Genomic DNA, 14,678 nt, shown 5'->3' with positions numbered 1-14,678 from the left:
AAGTAAAGCCTGAGAAAAACAAACAACAAGTAGTTACTAAGAAAGGAAATAGGAATCAAGGAAGAATACGTTGCCTTTCTATTGATCACGTCTCATTGGTTCAGGTTACCAAGTGTCTGTGCTTTACTCCCAGCATGGACTAGATGGTCCCTTGGCCTGATCCAGCAGGAGGTTTTATGCACCAGCCCAGTTCAATCTCCCTTATGTCCATTTATTTGACAAGGGCCTGAAGTGTGTGTGGGGATGTGTGTGTGCCTGTTTTTGCATAGGCTCCTTTGCACAATCAAGATCACTCAGGAGAGTGTTTGACTATCCTTACTCTCTCACCTTTTGGTTTTAAAAGCATAAACCCCTCCCACACTTCCACATTCATGTAGGGCAAACACTGTCTCTGTCATATCTCAGTTGACTTCAGATGAGCCTTTCCCATAAGCAACTGGTTGCTTTGAGAACAGGAGGCAGGGCTAGATGGGCCTTTGGCCTGATCTAGCAGGGCATTCTAAAATGTTTGTTATGTCCTCGAGTTATCAAGTTTGTCTGTTACTTCCTGGAAAAAAACTTCTGCAGAAGATTCAGACAAAATAAGAAGCATCCAAAGAATTACACTCTTATCAAGAATGGCAAAAGCTTACCTCAAGTCATCTGTCTTGATTTAAATTGATGATAAGGCCTTCTGGTTTTAAATTAATAAACAGTGTGTTATAAGAGTAATTGAAAGCTGCATGAAATATGGATTTGGATCTTTGGCTATAAATAATAAATAGATAAGTTTGATGAGGGCTTTCAAATATTCTATATAAAAGTATTGCTCCCGGGATTACTGTAATATTAAAATACATTAACATTTGTCATGTAATCCTATCGTGTGTTTAGGATTAGCAGAATTGTGCTATTTTCTAAACTGCCGTGCCAGTGTTCCACTGCTATTAAAATTGGATTAGAAAGTTGTGCATCAGAAATGGAGTTCAAATTCCAAAACGAAGTGCAGGTTTACTTTGATAATTGTTTCCTTGAGGTGTTCTTGTCTGGCAGATAAAAACTGAAATTCTAGCAGCTGCATTCTGTTAAGGACAGGAATGGGGAGGCTACTGATTACATCTGTAATACATAAATGAGAACACAAGGAGAGCTCTGCCAGATCAGGCCAATGGTTCATCTAGTCCAGCATCCTCTTCTCACAGTGGCCAGCCAGATGCCTATGAGAAGCCCACAAGCAGGATTGAAGTGCAATAGTATCCACGTAATTGATCCCTACTTCACTTTCACACCACATTCCGACTTAACACTTTATATCATATGTGTTCATGTATGTGAACACCTGAACACACACATAATAGCTGGAGTTTTTGAAGATCACACTTATATGATGTCTGTGCTGCCTTTGAAACAAATGTAATTTTCTCTATCTAACCTGGAATTCCTGACTATAATTGACTGGGTCAAGGCCGTGGAACCAGTACATTGCTTTGCAAATCACATACCCATTTTTTAAAGAAGGTCTAAACAAGTTCAGCAGTCAGTGAGCATACACCAACACCGCAACTGCCTCTTAAAGTGGATTGCCAATAGGTGTAAATCTGACAAATATACTTGCAATATTTTCAGTTTAAATTATGAGCAGAAGACTACTTTCAGAACAAGGGACCTCATCTCAAAATGCATCCTATCTGTGTGCCTGTGTTTGGGAGAGAGAGAGAGAGAGAGAGATGTGGGTAAGCTGTTATTCCTTGGTGGGGATGTAAGGAGGCAGTAGTTTCCATCCCATTCTGGGTTTTCCACAATCAGCACTGTTTGTGCAGTTTGGCTTCCACTAAAACCTGTGTTATTTATTTCACTATTTGCTATGGCCAAAACTTATGTAATTAATTTCAATGTATTTTAGTGGAAGGGAGACATCAAAAACAATGGAGTAAGTAATATACAGTAATTATTTAGATGATGTTGGCATACTAAAAAAAAATAGCAATTACCACTTTTGCTTGCTTGTGTGATTCCCATTTCTGGCCTCTGACAAACACGGCAATTGGAGGAATTTCCACTCCCACTTCTGAAGGAATTGTCTAACATCTCTGCTCCCAGCCCAACATTTTTGAACTTCGGTGGCATCATTGCAATCTAATGCTGATTCTAACCAGGATGTCCCCTTGCAGCAGACCTGCTGATCCATCTTTGTCATGCTTTGTTTTGATTGGTGATGTGATGAGATGCTGTACAGAGAAATACCGGTTAATCAAATTATAACAGTATTATTCTCTTACACACATATGCTGCCCATATAAGAGGCAGTTCTGATGAAGCTTTAGATTTTCATTGCTTCAAAATGCATCTCAGTATCCTGTTGCTTGCATTTAAAATAAGCATTCGGAAATTGATTATACTATCCAGGAGAGCTGCATTGCACTGATCTGCCTATCAAGTGCAAATAAAGTTAGCAGGTTTGCCAAAGCCAAGCCACCTTGCTGGGCTGGGGATTACATGGTTTAAAGATGCATTGCAATTAAGGGAGAAGACAGCTCCTTTTACCCTTAAACAGCCAGTTCAAAGTCCACACAAGCTTTTCATCCTGCTAACATGCTGAGAGGGTTCTGCTGTGGTTGCACGGACAATTTTGTGACAGTATTTCTGGCCAAGAATGGAACAAAAGAGAATGACATTGTTAATATGTCTTTCTTCGCCATTACACATCACACAAACACATAACACAAAACAACCCTTTGCTAATTGATACTGAAATTTGATCTAGCTCCATTTGTTTGGAATTTAAGATTAAATTAATTTAAATAACTTTTGACAGACTCTCTTTGAAAGCCTTTCCCTTATAAGTTCTTCACCAAAGTAAATCACTTTCCATTGAATTATTTACGAGACAATTTCATAGGGAGAGCTTCAAAAAAAGCCCTTGAGGCAATAATAAAATGTTCTTCACTGTTATAGACACAATTTGTTCTGGATAATTGCTTGTCTGTTCCCATTGGGGAATAGTATCACTTATGCAGCAGGTAGGTGCCATTTGCCATAGATTCAAAGGCAGTCTGTCGCACATCGGGAGGCTTACGAAGTTCTCTTCATCTGAATGTCTTCCCAGGTTTTGGAGTTGTGGATTATGTGGTCTTGTTTTTGAAGCAGAGCCCATGCATTAGGAATCTTCCATTGTTCCATTTTTAATTTCCAAATTTTGTACAGGGCACTATGCATGCATACAGCAGGGATGGGGAACCTGCAACCCTATGGCTGTTGTTGAACTCCAACTCCCAGTAGTCCCAGCCAACATAGCCAATGGTCAATGATGAGCTGGAGTCAAGCAACATTTGGTAGGCAACACAGAGACTACCTTTTACGTCAGGGGCAGGGAAGCTCGGACAGCCTTCCAGGCCTTTTTGTTTGGCCCTTGGGACATTCCTCAGGCCTCATCCCTCCCACAGGCAATACCTTCCTTGAGTGATTTTGCCTGGCTGAAGTGGGTCCTTATACTGTGATAATGCCTCTCGCTTGCCTGGATGGAGCGATGGGGATGGGGTTGGAATGAAGCAACTGGATTTTACATGGTTGGAATACAGCCTACTGTACAAAGGTAAGAGTCACACCATTGTGTTGTCCACTTTTGTGTCTGGCCCCATCCACCATTGGTATGTGCCCCCCCCAAGGGTGCCCATAAGGAAATGTGGCCCTCAGGCCAAAATGGTTCCCCACCCTTGGTTTATGTTACTAATGAACAAAATTTCATATATGAAATGCTGCAAAATACTGTTATGTACACCCCAGTCTCTGAGTGGTGTGGGACTTCCAGGGGTCCTAGCGCATATCCAGGGTTTGGTTTCCTTGAAATGAAGGCCAGTGGAGGCTATGGTGTTTTATTGGATATATGGTTTATTTACACATATATGGATCTTGTGTTGTAAGGTGAAGAGGTTCACAGCATTAAGAGTCCAACAGATCCTGCTTCTCTATCAGGCTTGTAGGGAGGCATACCACTGCTATAGCATGTGATTCAAACACAGAGAGCAGGCAAGCCTCTCTGTCTCTTCCCAGCTTCACTCAGACTAACACTAACACACACACACACAAAGTTAGTTCCTTTTGGAGGGACGGAAATCACTCTTCTCAAGGAGCATCCCCTGACTATTTGTTCCATGGCAACCCTTACCGATGTTAATGGAGAAGTTGACAGACTTGGCCAACCTATTAGCTTGACAAAGAAAGGAACTGGTTTGAAAAGTTTAGCATGTATCTCTAATGCAAACTGTATCTATCTACAAAGGATTATAGGCTGGGAGGGAACTCATAGACACCATGCATCTCGGCCTCCAAATCCTATAACATGCTTGCATCAAGATTCTTTTGTGCAGTGTTTTACTGATGTGCATGGGCAGTCATGTGCATTGATAGAACACCACACAAAACAGACTTGATGGGATTGTACATGCATTAGTAAAAAAAAAGTGTGTGGTGCTTTACCAACGTACAGGAAGATTTGCTCATATTGGTAAAACACTGCCAAAAAGGTATGTATGCAATCATACATCTGATGACATCAGGACTGCTTTTTTGTGGTGTTTTAGCAAATGGTATGCATGATTCACTAATGTAGAAAAGGTGGGAATAAACTAAAGGAATGAACTGGATACAGAGCATACTCCAGCTCAGGAATTAATTGTAGGAATTGGCAAAATTAAATCAGAATTCAGGAGTGGATTAATACAGAGCAGGGTGAATTCACAAAACAATGATTCTATCGAACAGGAACAGCCAATGTGATGCCCTCCATATGTTGTTAGAGTACAACTCCCATCATCCTTGAACATTGGTCATGCTTGATGGGAGTTGAAATCCAACAACATCTGGCAGGCAGCACATTGGCTACCCTTGGTACAGAGCGAATGAAATATGCACATCTCTGTTCATATGGACTTCTACATGAATGTTGCTGGGAAGCTGTTTGCTTTCTTCTGTGTTCTCTTGCACCTGGTTGTGTCAAACTAAGAAAACAGGAAACCACTGTAGAAATAGTTCCATGGTTGGTAATAACACTATAATATCAACAGAAGTTACATTGAGAAAAGACAATAACCCAATATCACTCAGTGGCCTGGGGGTGGGACTAGCTAATAAACAGAGGTTGATCTGAAGTATTATTGGAGTCCAAGGGTCAATATATACCATATGCTTTTATGCTATCTGGTCTACCCAGCTGCTTGAAATGAGCTGACAAGCTAAGAGCAACCTTGGAGAAGATAAAGCATTTAAAGTGTTTGACTAGGCTGTGGCCTATATTTCCTCAGGTGTCAGGAGATAAGGATGAAGCAAGAGCTGAAACAGGAACACCAGGCCAAGCTGATTCTCCAGCTTTAAACATTCTCTCCAAGTATTTCTTCTCCTTGAACACATCAAGCTGCCTTACACTGAATCTGAACATTCAACATAGCCTGGTATTATCTTCTCAAAGAGGTGATGGTTCCTTGTGGTTCAGATAGATATTTCTCACACCTATGCTATATGTTAGAGCCAGGTGAAGAAGCTGTAGGCCTCCAAATTGCAATATCACCACTGGCACATAGGAGTGGACACACTCTTGCAGGTACTTGGGACCAAGTCATTTATGTCTTTAAACACACGGGTGAATACCTTGAGTGCAGCTGCTTCAGGATAGGTGCCATGCTTGTCTTAACAGATATCCCATGCAGCCAACAACTGGGTTGCTACATTTTCCACTTCTACTTAATTATTATTTAACTAGGAGAATTTCTAAAATTAATTCCAGCATTGGAACCCAAACAGTTCATTACATCTTTTGGTTACCTTCTTAACCTAGGGATGGAACCATTTGTCAGTGCCAGTTCAAAAGCATTCTGTCAATACAACAGACCATAACCTGTTCAGGTTTGTTCTTTGTCTCCTAGCCGCTGCTTTTACTAACCCGTTTTTTCCCCTCACAAAAAATATTGATATTAATACTGATTATTTTAAAGGAAATATTGATATTTTGAAAGGAAATATCAATAAAATTATTGTTCTTTGTTGTTGTTATGTGTCTTCAAGTTGATTATGGCTTATTGTGACCCAACAAATCAGTGACCTCCAAGAGCATCTGTCATGAACCAACCTGTTCAGGTCTGTGGTTTCCTTTATGGAATCAATCCATCTCTTGTTTGGCCTTCCTCTTTTTCTACTCCCTTCTGTCTTTCCCAGCATTACTGTTTTTTCTAGTGAATCATGTCTTCTCAGTATGTGTCCAAAGTATGATAGCCACAGTTTCATCATTTTAGCTTTTAGTGATAGTTCTGGTTTAATTTGTTCTTTTTTTATCATTAATTTTTATTCAAATTTTCAAAGACAAGAAACAAAACAAAACAAAAACAACCAAACAATAAAATAAAATGTTGACTTCCGATTTGTCGCAGATCAGTTATAAGTCTACAATATATAACAATCCTATCTCTAAAATTATATTATAAAATCACTTTCCTCCAGTAGTTATCTTAATTAATCATCAAATCTCATAAACATTATTTTATTCTTTCCACAAAAAGTCCAAGAGAGGTTTCAATTCCTTGAGAGATATATCTTTCAATTTTTCTCCAAATAAACATATCGCTTAATCCATCTGATTCAAATCTGTTAGGCCCAATAATTTCAATAGCCATTCTTCCATTATCTATATTAATTCCATCTTCCATCTTCAATAATCCTGTTAAGTCCAGTAATTTCAGTAGCCATTCTTCCGTTATCAGTATCCCATAATAATCTTGTTGTCATAGCCATAGTCCAAGTAAACATATCAATTAATCCATCTCGTCAAATCTGTTAAATCCAATAATTTCCATAACCATTCTTCCATTATCAATATTAATTCCATCTTCCATCTTCAATAGTCCTGTTAAATCCAGTGGTTTCAATATCCATTCATCCATTATCAGTATCCCATGATGATCTTGCTGTCATAGCCATAGTCATATAACAAGAGTCTGATGGGAATTTCCCCCATCACAAATATGTCCTTGCCATCAATTCTGAATATGTTGTTGAAATATTGTTGTAAAGTCACATCTCTGCTCTGGGTGCATCTCTGCTCTGTCACATATTTGTAGTTAATTCCATAACTTTTTTCTATGTCAAGCCCCATCATATCATTCCAGTCAAGAATTCTGAATATGTTGCTGAAATATTGCTGCAAAGTCATATCTCTGTTCTTCTTTTTTACAAAATGCACTGGCTCATTTCTTAAGAGTTTCTCCACTGTCACATGTCTGTAGCCAACTCCATAGATTTTTTCTATGTCAAGCTCCATCACATCATTCCAGTCCAGAAAATTATCCAAGACATTGATAACTTTACAACCGAAATCTTCATTAACTTCTTCAGAGACAACGTTGAATTCCAAACAGTAAACTTTATTTCTAACATCCATAAACTCCAAATCTTTTTCCAATTTCACATTTGTTCCAATCTCCAGGGCTTGTAGCTTCCCTATCCCATCAAACTCCTCTCTCACAAAATCCATTGTTTCTTTAAGCTCCTGCGTCATTTTGTTAAATTCAATTTTCATCTCCTGTCTACCCTGTCTCAGGGTTTGTTTCGTTATCTCAATCTCACCCATTATTTTCTGAAACATAATTTCTTCCATGGTCTCAATCACTTTCCTGGTTGTCTTTCTTAAAACCACAGAAACAAAAATTATTTCAGCCACAATTGGGTTAATGTTCCAGGCTTGCTTATATCAGTGTAGACAATACAGCCTGCCTTATCTCTATGTATTCAGGAATACAAAAACAGACTTAGTTCCCAACATCAAAACAATTAGTGGCGTCGTGAATAAGCAGATTCGTCAAAATGAAATAGACCAAAAAAAAAGTTTTGTTCCCCCCTCCTCGAAATAGAAATCCCTCTTCCGTTGGTATCTTTAGAATGCACCTCCAGGACAGCTTTTTGCGATAAAAACAAAGATAAGCTTTTTCGATTTCTTTCCTCCTTAATTTCGTTAATGAAAGAGAAAAGCCATAATCTCACCTAGAAGTTCTTCACAGCTGATTCATTGACAAATCTCTTTTTTGCTACACCAATTTAAACCAAGTAAAAAAAGAAAATAGAAAGAAGGATGCTTATCTGCCTGTTGAAGTCCATTTTTCTTTAAAGAAAAGATAAACGTGTCGCTGTAATCAGCAAGAGCTTGATGAAAGTCCGTCCGGCATTGCAGTTTGAACCTTCTCTCATAAATAAATTAAATCCAGTCCTCCCCACAAAAACAGGCTTTGTGGTTGATCTCTATGTTTCTCCCTGACCGGGAGAAAATCTTTATCAGTCAAAAAGAGCGTTGTGACTGATTTTAAAGCTGAAAAAGCTTCTTCTGAGACAAGAGCTCGTCTCAGAGACAGCACAGGCAAAGCAACCCTTCCCGGAAGTCCTGGTTTAATTTGTTCTAACACCCAATTATTTTTCTTTTTTTGTGGTTCGTGGTATGTGCAAAGCTCTCCTCCAACACCACATTTCAAATGAGTTGATTTTTCTTTTATCCACTTTTTTCACTGTCCAACTTTCACATCCATACATAGAGATCAGGAATACCATGGTCTGAATGATCCTGACTTTGGTGTTCAGTGATACATCTTTACACTTGAGGACCTTTTCTAGTTCTCTCATAGCTGCCCTCCCTAGTCCTAGACTTCTTCTGATTTCTTGTCTATTGTCTCAATTTTGGTTAATGACTGTGCCGAGGTATTGATAATCCCTGACAAGTTCAATGTCCTCATTGTCAACTTTAAAGTTACATAAATCTTCTGTTGCCATTGAAAAATGGAAATGGACTACCTTCAAGTCGATCCCGACTTATGGCTACCCTATGAATAGGGTTTTCATGGTAAGCGGTATTCAGAGGGGGTTTACCATTGCCTCCCTCTGAGGCTAGTCCTGCCCAGATGGCTAGGGCCTGCTCAGCTTGCCACAGCTGCACAAGCCAGCCCCTTCCTTGTCCACAACTGCCAGCTGGGGGCAACTGGGCTCCTTGAGACTATGCAGCTTGCCCACGGCTGCACAGGTGGCAGGGCACATAACCCCTGAGCCACTCACTGTGGGGTGATCTTTAGCTGGCCCTTTACACCCAGGAGACATGAGCAGGGATTTGAACTCACAGACTCTGGACTCCCAGCCAGACTCTCCTTCCCACTGTGCTATACCAGCTGTCTGTTGCCATTACTTTAGTCTTTTTGACATTCAGCTGTAGTCCTGCTTTTGTGCTTTCCTCTTTAACTTTCATCAGCATTTGTTTCAAATCATTACTGGTTTCTGCTAGTAATATGGTACCTTAATGGTGTACATATCTTAAATTATTGATATTTCTCCCTCCAATTTTCACACCTCCTTCATCTTAGTCCAGTCCTGCTTTCCTTATGATATGTTCTGTGTATAGATTAAACAAATAGGGTGATAAAATACAGCCCTGTCTCACACCCTTTCCGATTGGGAACCAATCAGTTTCTCCATATTCTGTCCTTACAGTAACCTCTTGTCCAGAGTATCGGTTGCACATCAGGACAATCAGATGCTGTAGCACCCCCATTTCTTTTAATGCATTCCATAGCTTTTCATGGTCTACACAATCAACGGCTTTGCTGTAATCTATAAAGCACAGGGTGATTTTCTTCTGATATTCCTTTGTCCATTCCATTGTGATCTCTGGTGCCTCTTTTATTTATTTATTTATTTATTAAATTTATTAGTCGCCCATCTGGCTGGCTGTCCAGCCACTCTGGGCGACATACAAAATAAAAGCATACAAATACATTAAAACATTAAAAATCTCAACAATAATAATAAAACCTAACCCACCCCAAAAGCCTGCCTGAAGAGCCAGGTCTTCAAGGCCCAGCAGAAGCTCATCATAGAGGGGGCATGTTGGAGATCATTTGGGAGGGAATTCCACAAAGTGGGGGCCACAATTGAAAAAGCCCTCTCCCTAGTTCTCACCAGTCTAGCTGTTTTAACTGGTGGGATAGTGAGAAGGCCTTTTGAGGCTGATCTTGTTGAGCGGCATCCCTGATGATGTTGGAGGCGCTCCTTCAGATAGACTGGGCCGAAACCGTATAGGGTTTTAAAGGTCAGAACCAACACCTTGAATTGGGCCCGGAAAACAACCGGTAACCAGTGCAACTCCTTCAGCACTGGAGTGATGTGATCTTGCCGGCGGCTGCCTTTAATCAGACGAGCCGCCGCATTCTGTACCAGTTGCAGCTTCCAGACCATTTTCAAGGGTAACCTCACGTAGAGCACATTACAGTAGTCTAGGTGAGAGGAGACCAGGGCATGTACCACAGATGGGAGCAGATGGTTGGGAAGGTAGGGGCACAGCCTTCATATCAGATGGAGTTGATACAGCGCCGCCCGGCTCACAGCCGAGACCTGAGCCTCCATGGACAGCTGGGAGTCAAGAATGACTGCCAGGCTGCGGACCTGGTCTTTCAGGGGCAATTGTACCCCATTAAGCACCAAGTTAACATCCCCCAGCCTTCTCTTATCTCCCACGAACAGTACCTCGGTTTTGTCAGAGTTCAGCTTCAGCTTATTCCTTCCCATCCAGCCACTCACTGACTCCAGGCACTTGGATAGGGTTTCTACAGCCAACCTCGGTGAAGATTTGAATGAGACATAGAGCTGTGTGTCATCAGCATACTGGTGACAGTGCAGCCCAAATGTTCTGATGATAGCTCCCAGCGGCTTTATATAGATGTTGAACAGCATCGGTGAGAGGCCAAGGATCCAAAACCTCATCCCCCAATGCCACTGTCTGGTACCTACCAGAGAGGAAGGAACGGAACCACTGCAATACAGTGCCCCCTGTGCCTAACCTCTTCAGGTGGTCCAGAAGGATACCGTGGTCAATGGTATCAAAAGCCGCTGACAGATCCAGGGGGACAAGGAAGGTGCATTCGCCCCTATCCAATGCCCTCCTCATATCATCCACCAAGGCGACCAAGGCCGTTTCAGTCCCATGTCCAGGCCTGAAGCCCGATTGAAATGGATCCAGATAATCCTCTTCCTCCAAATGCACTTGCAACTGCTTCGCCACCACCCGCTCAACCGCCTTACCCAGGAATGGCAGATTTGAGACTGGGCGAAAGTTGTTCAGATCTTGGGGAGGGCTTCTTTAGAATTGGTTTTATTACTTCCTCCTTGAGAGCTGATGGCATTACTCCCTCTTCCAGGGACGTATTTACCACCATCTTGACCCTCTCGCCCAGTCTGTCCTTGCAGCTCATAATGAGCCACGATGGGCAAAGGTCGAGTAAGCAAGTGGTTGGCTTTAAGGTTGAAAGCACCTTGTCCACTTTACCAGAAGGAAGAAGCTGGAACAGATCCCACACCACCGGAGCACCACTGGCTGCCTCTGGCTCGCTCACTGTGTCCACAGTGTACGGAATAGCACTCTTAATTTTCTCCGTAAAGTGCTTTGCAAATTCATCGCAGGAGGCCTTAGCATGTTCCATCGGTTCCAGGGCAACTTCTAAATTCAACTTGGACATCTGGCACATCTCGCTCCATATATGGTAAGAGCCTTTGTTGTAGAATCTTGAGCATTACTTTACTTGCATGGGATATTAAGGCAATAGTTTGATAATTACTGCATTCCCTGAGATCCCCTTTCTTTGGAATTGTTCTTAATATCTGTGTTTTACAGGCAGATTTTTTTTTTTTAAAAAAATCCATTTTTGAAAATAGCCATGGAAAATAATTACATAAAAATCCAATCTGGAATGATAGAAAATAAGAAAATTAATGGAAAATTCGGTTCCAAACCTGAATCGCGTGGAATTCTAACACATCCCTATTTATACCTTTTCATTTCTTTCACATTACAAGTGAACACATCTATGCACTGATAAATCCTGCAATACATATACTTTGATGTGGCCATGCTATCACTTGTTCCAGTTTCTGTGTATGGCTTTGCTAAATAGATGGCTATGCCTGAAGGGAAGGATAGATGGACTAGGTAATCCAGACTACAAAATGTTATTGTCTTCTCATAAAATTCATCACTGTCTCAAATAAATCCTAAGTTATAGGGTGTCACTTTCCAGCCATGATATTGAATTGGACAAATCCCTGTTGTAGAGATCAGTAACAGAATCATCACAGCTGCTTAAAAGAGTGTGATGAATTAAGAACTGTTCTAAATGTATGATTTATAGTTCTGGCCAAGAGCTGTTTCTCTAAAGTATCACTCTAAGGTTTCATTTCAGGGCTGTCAATACTTTCAGGTTCCCATTACACAGTGATACTGGAGAGCTATTTCTGAATCAAGAAGTGGGAACTTTTCAAATGATTTCAGTGTACTCTAAAAAAATTTTTTTGTCTGCATTTTATGTAGAGAGGGATGTTGGCTCACTGCATATTGACATATAACTCAGTTTTCCCTCAACCTGGTGCCCTCAGCTCATACTCTTATCTGGCCCAGTCAGCATTGTCAACGGTCAGGGATGATGGGTCTCATGATCCAAAAATATCTGGAGCGTAACCAGTTGAGGAAGGATAATATGTGCTTGTGTTGGGGGTGTGGATCAACACCAGGGTTTGGTTTGCATCTATGTCTGTAGTGTTTGAAAGCAACCTAGTCTGTTTCAGATCTGCTTGATGTTATTCCCATTGGATTCATTATTCAAGTCAAAATCTTATCTGTAAAATTCAAAGCCTTGCTTCATCCCCGTTTACTATTATGGGGAAATCTAAAAATGGTGATGACCTGTCCCCCTTTTCACATAAATGGGTGAAATTTGCAGGCAAAGGAGGCCCAATAGTGTGGATTAAGCTTGCCAAGCTTCAGGCAGATCCATCCAGATGTCTTTGTGCATGGAATAGATTTGTGGAATGCTCTCCCCAGGGAAACACACCTGGTGTCATCATTGTCAGTTTTTAAGCACCAGGCTAAGGCATTTCTATTTACCCATGCATTTGGTACATAAGCTATTCTGGTGCTCATCTTTTAGTGGGCTGGGGTGGGAGTTGCCCTTTTTATTGTGTGGTTGGATGAGCATTATATGAATGTCATATTGTACATTGTTGTTGAACCTCCTTGTTTTAATTGATTTTATTTTGTTAAGTCACTTTGAAATGTTTTTGTATAAATCAGCTAACAAATGTAATCAGTTATATAACTGTAGGTGCAGGAAGGCTGGCTACTGTGTGCCTGACAACTGTTCATTTTTTTAAAGGGAAATCTTTTTGACATTTAAATAAATCAGTGCAGAAATGAATGTTTAAAGGGTAAAAGGAGGGGAAGGGCCACAGCTCAGCGGTAGCTTTGCATGCAGGAGGTCCCAGGTTCAGTCTCCTGTATCTCCAGGTAGGCCTGGGTGAGAACTCTGTCTGAAATTTTGGAGACCTGCTGCCAGCCATTTGACATAATACTGAACTAGATGGACCAAGGAGTGGGAACCTTTGGCCCTCTAGATGTTGCTGAACTACATCATCCGTGCCCATTGGCAATGCTTGCTGGGACTGATGGCAGTTTATTTATTTATTTACTGAACTTGTATACTGCCCCATAGCCCTCTGGGCGGTTTACAGCAACCAAAAACATTAAAACAAATATACAATTTAAAACACATATTTTAAAAACAATTTAAAACACAATTTTAAAATTTAAAACAATATACAAACAATTTAAAACACATGCTAAAATGCCTGGGAGAAGAGGAAAGTCTGGACCTGGTGCCAAAAAGATAACAGTGTTGACGCCAGGCGCACCTTGTCAAGTGTATTTATATATGCATTTTGTTACACATTACATGGCTTGAGAACTGCATTGCAAAATTCAGAGAAATTGCAATGGACGGCTGTGTTTCGGTCTGCATATTGTTTCAGAATATGTAAACTAGGCAGGTTCAATTAAACTGAACATCTCCCCCGTTCCTACTCCTGAATGGTGGCTTTTGTAATCGGCCATACTGACACACAAACCCTTAAGGAGCCCAAGAAACAAAATTTAAAACAATTAAAAACAATTTTAAACAATTTAAAACAATTAAAAACATGCTAAAATGCCTGGGAGAAGAGGAAAGTTGTAGTTCAGCAACGCCTGGAGAGCCAATGGTTCCCCACAGCTGCTGTAGCCTCAGGTGCCCCATAGTCCTCTTCCCTGTTCCCATGTTTTAATTAAAATCCAGGGTCAAACAACATGAAGTAACTGCTCCAAGGGGATTGTTTCAGATCAGGAAGTACAGGCAGCCAGGGAGGCTTCAGAATTCTGGAGAAATGTTTATTGGGAGGAAAAACATACACTGCTCACAGCCACCTTACAACGACAAAGTAAGCGCAGTCCCACACCCAGCAAAATTATAAAGAAATTCTAAAAAGCCCTGCGTATGAGGCAGAACATGGAAACATCTTTTGCGGGTGAAGAAAACTTTTAAATTGGAGGACAGGTGTTGGCACAGCGCTTGTTCAAGCTGCACATGAATAATTTGTAGTTTGTATTAATTAGTTTGATAATTATAATTATGCAGCCAGTAAATGATTGCCACACCATTGTGAACTGAAGCACTGGAAAGCAAAGGGGAGTTTTTGACGTAATCTTTCCTCATGAATCTAGTTTCAGCAACAAACTCAAGAGTGTGGACCACAAACCAAAATATCCTTTTGTTCAAGGCCATTTGTTTAACTTGGAGATGTTTCAGAAGAAGCTTTTTATC

Source organism: Rhineura floridana, chromosome 12 (genome assembly GCF_030035675.1).
Source record: "Rhineura floridana isolate rRhiFlo1 chromosome 12, rRhiFlo1.hap2, whole genome shotgun sequence".
Taxonomy (NCBI): domain Eukaryota; kingdom Metazoa; phylum Chordata; class Lepidosauria; order Squamata; family Rhineuridae; genus Rhineura; species Rhineura floridana.
This window is presented reverse-complemented; position numbering follows the sequence as displayed.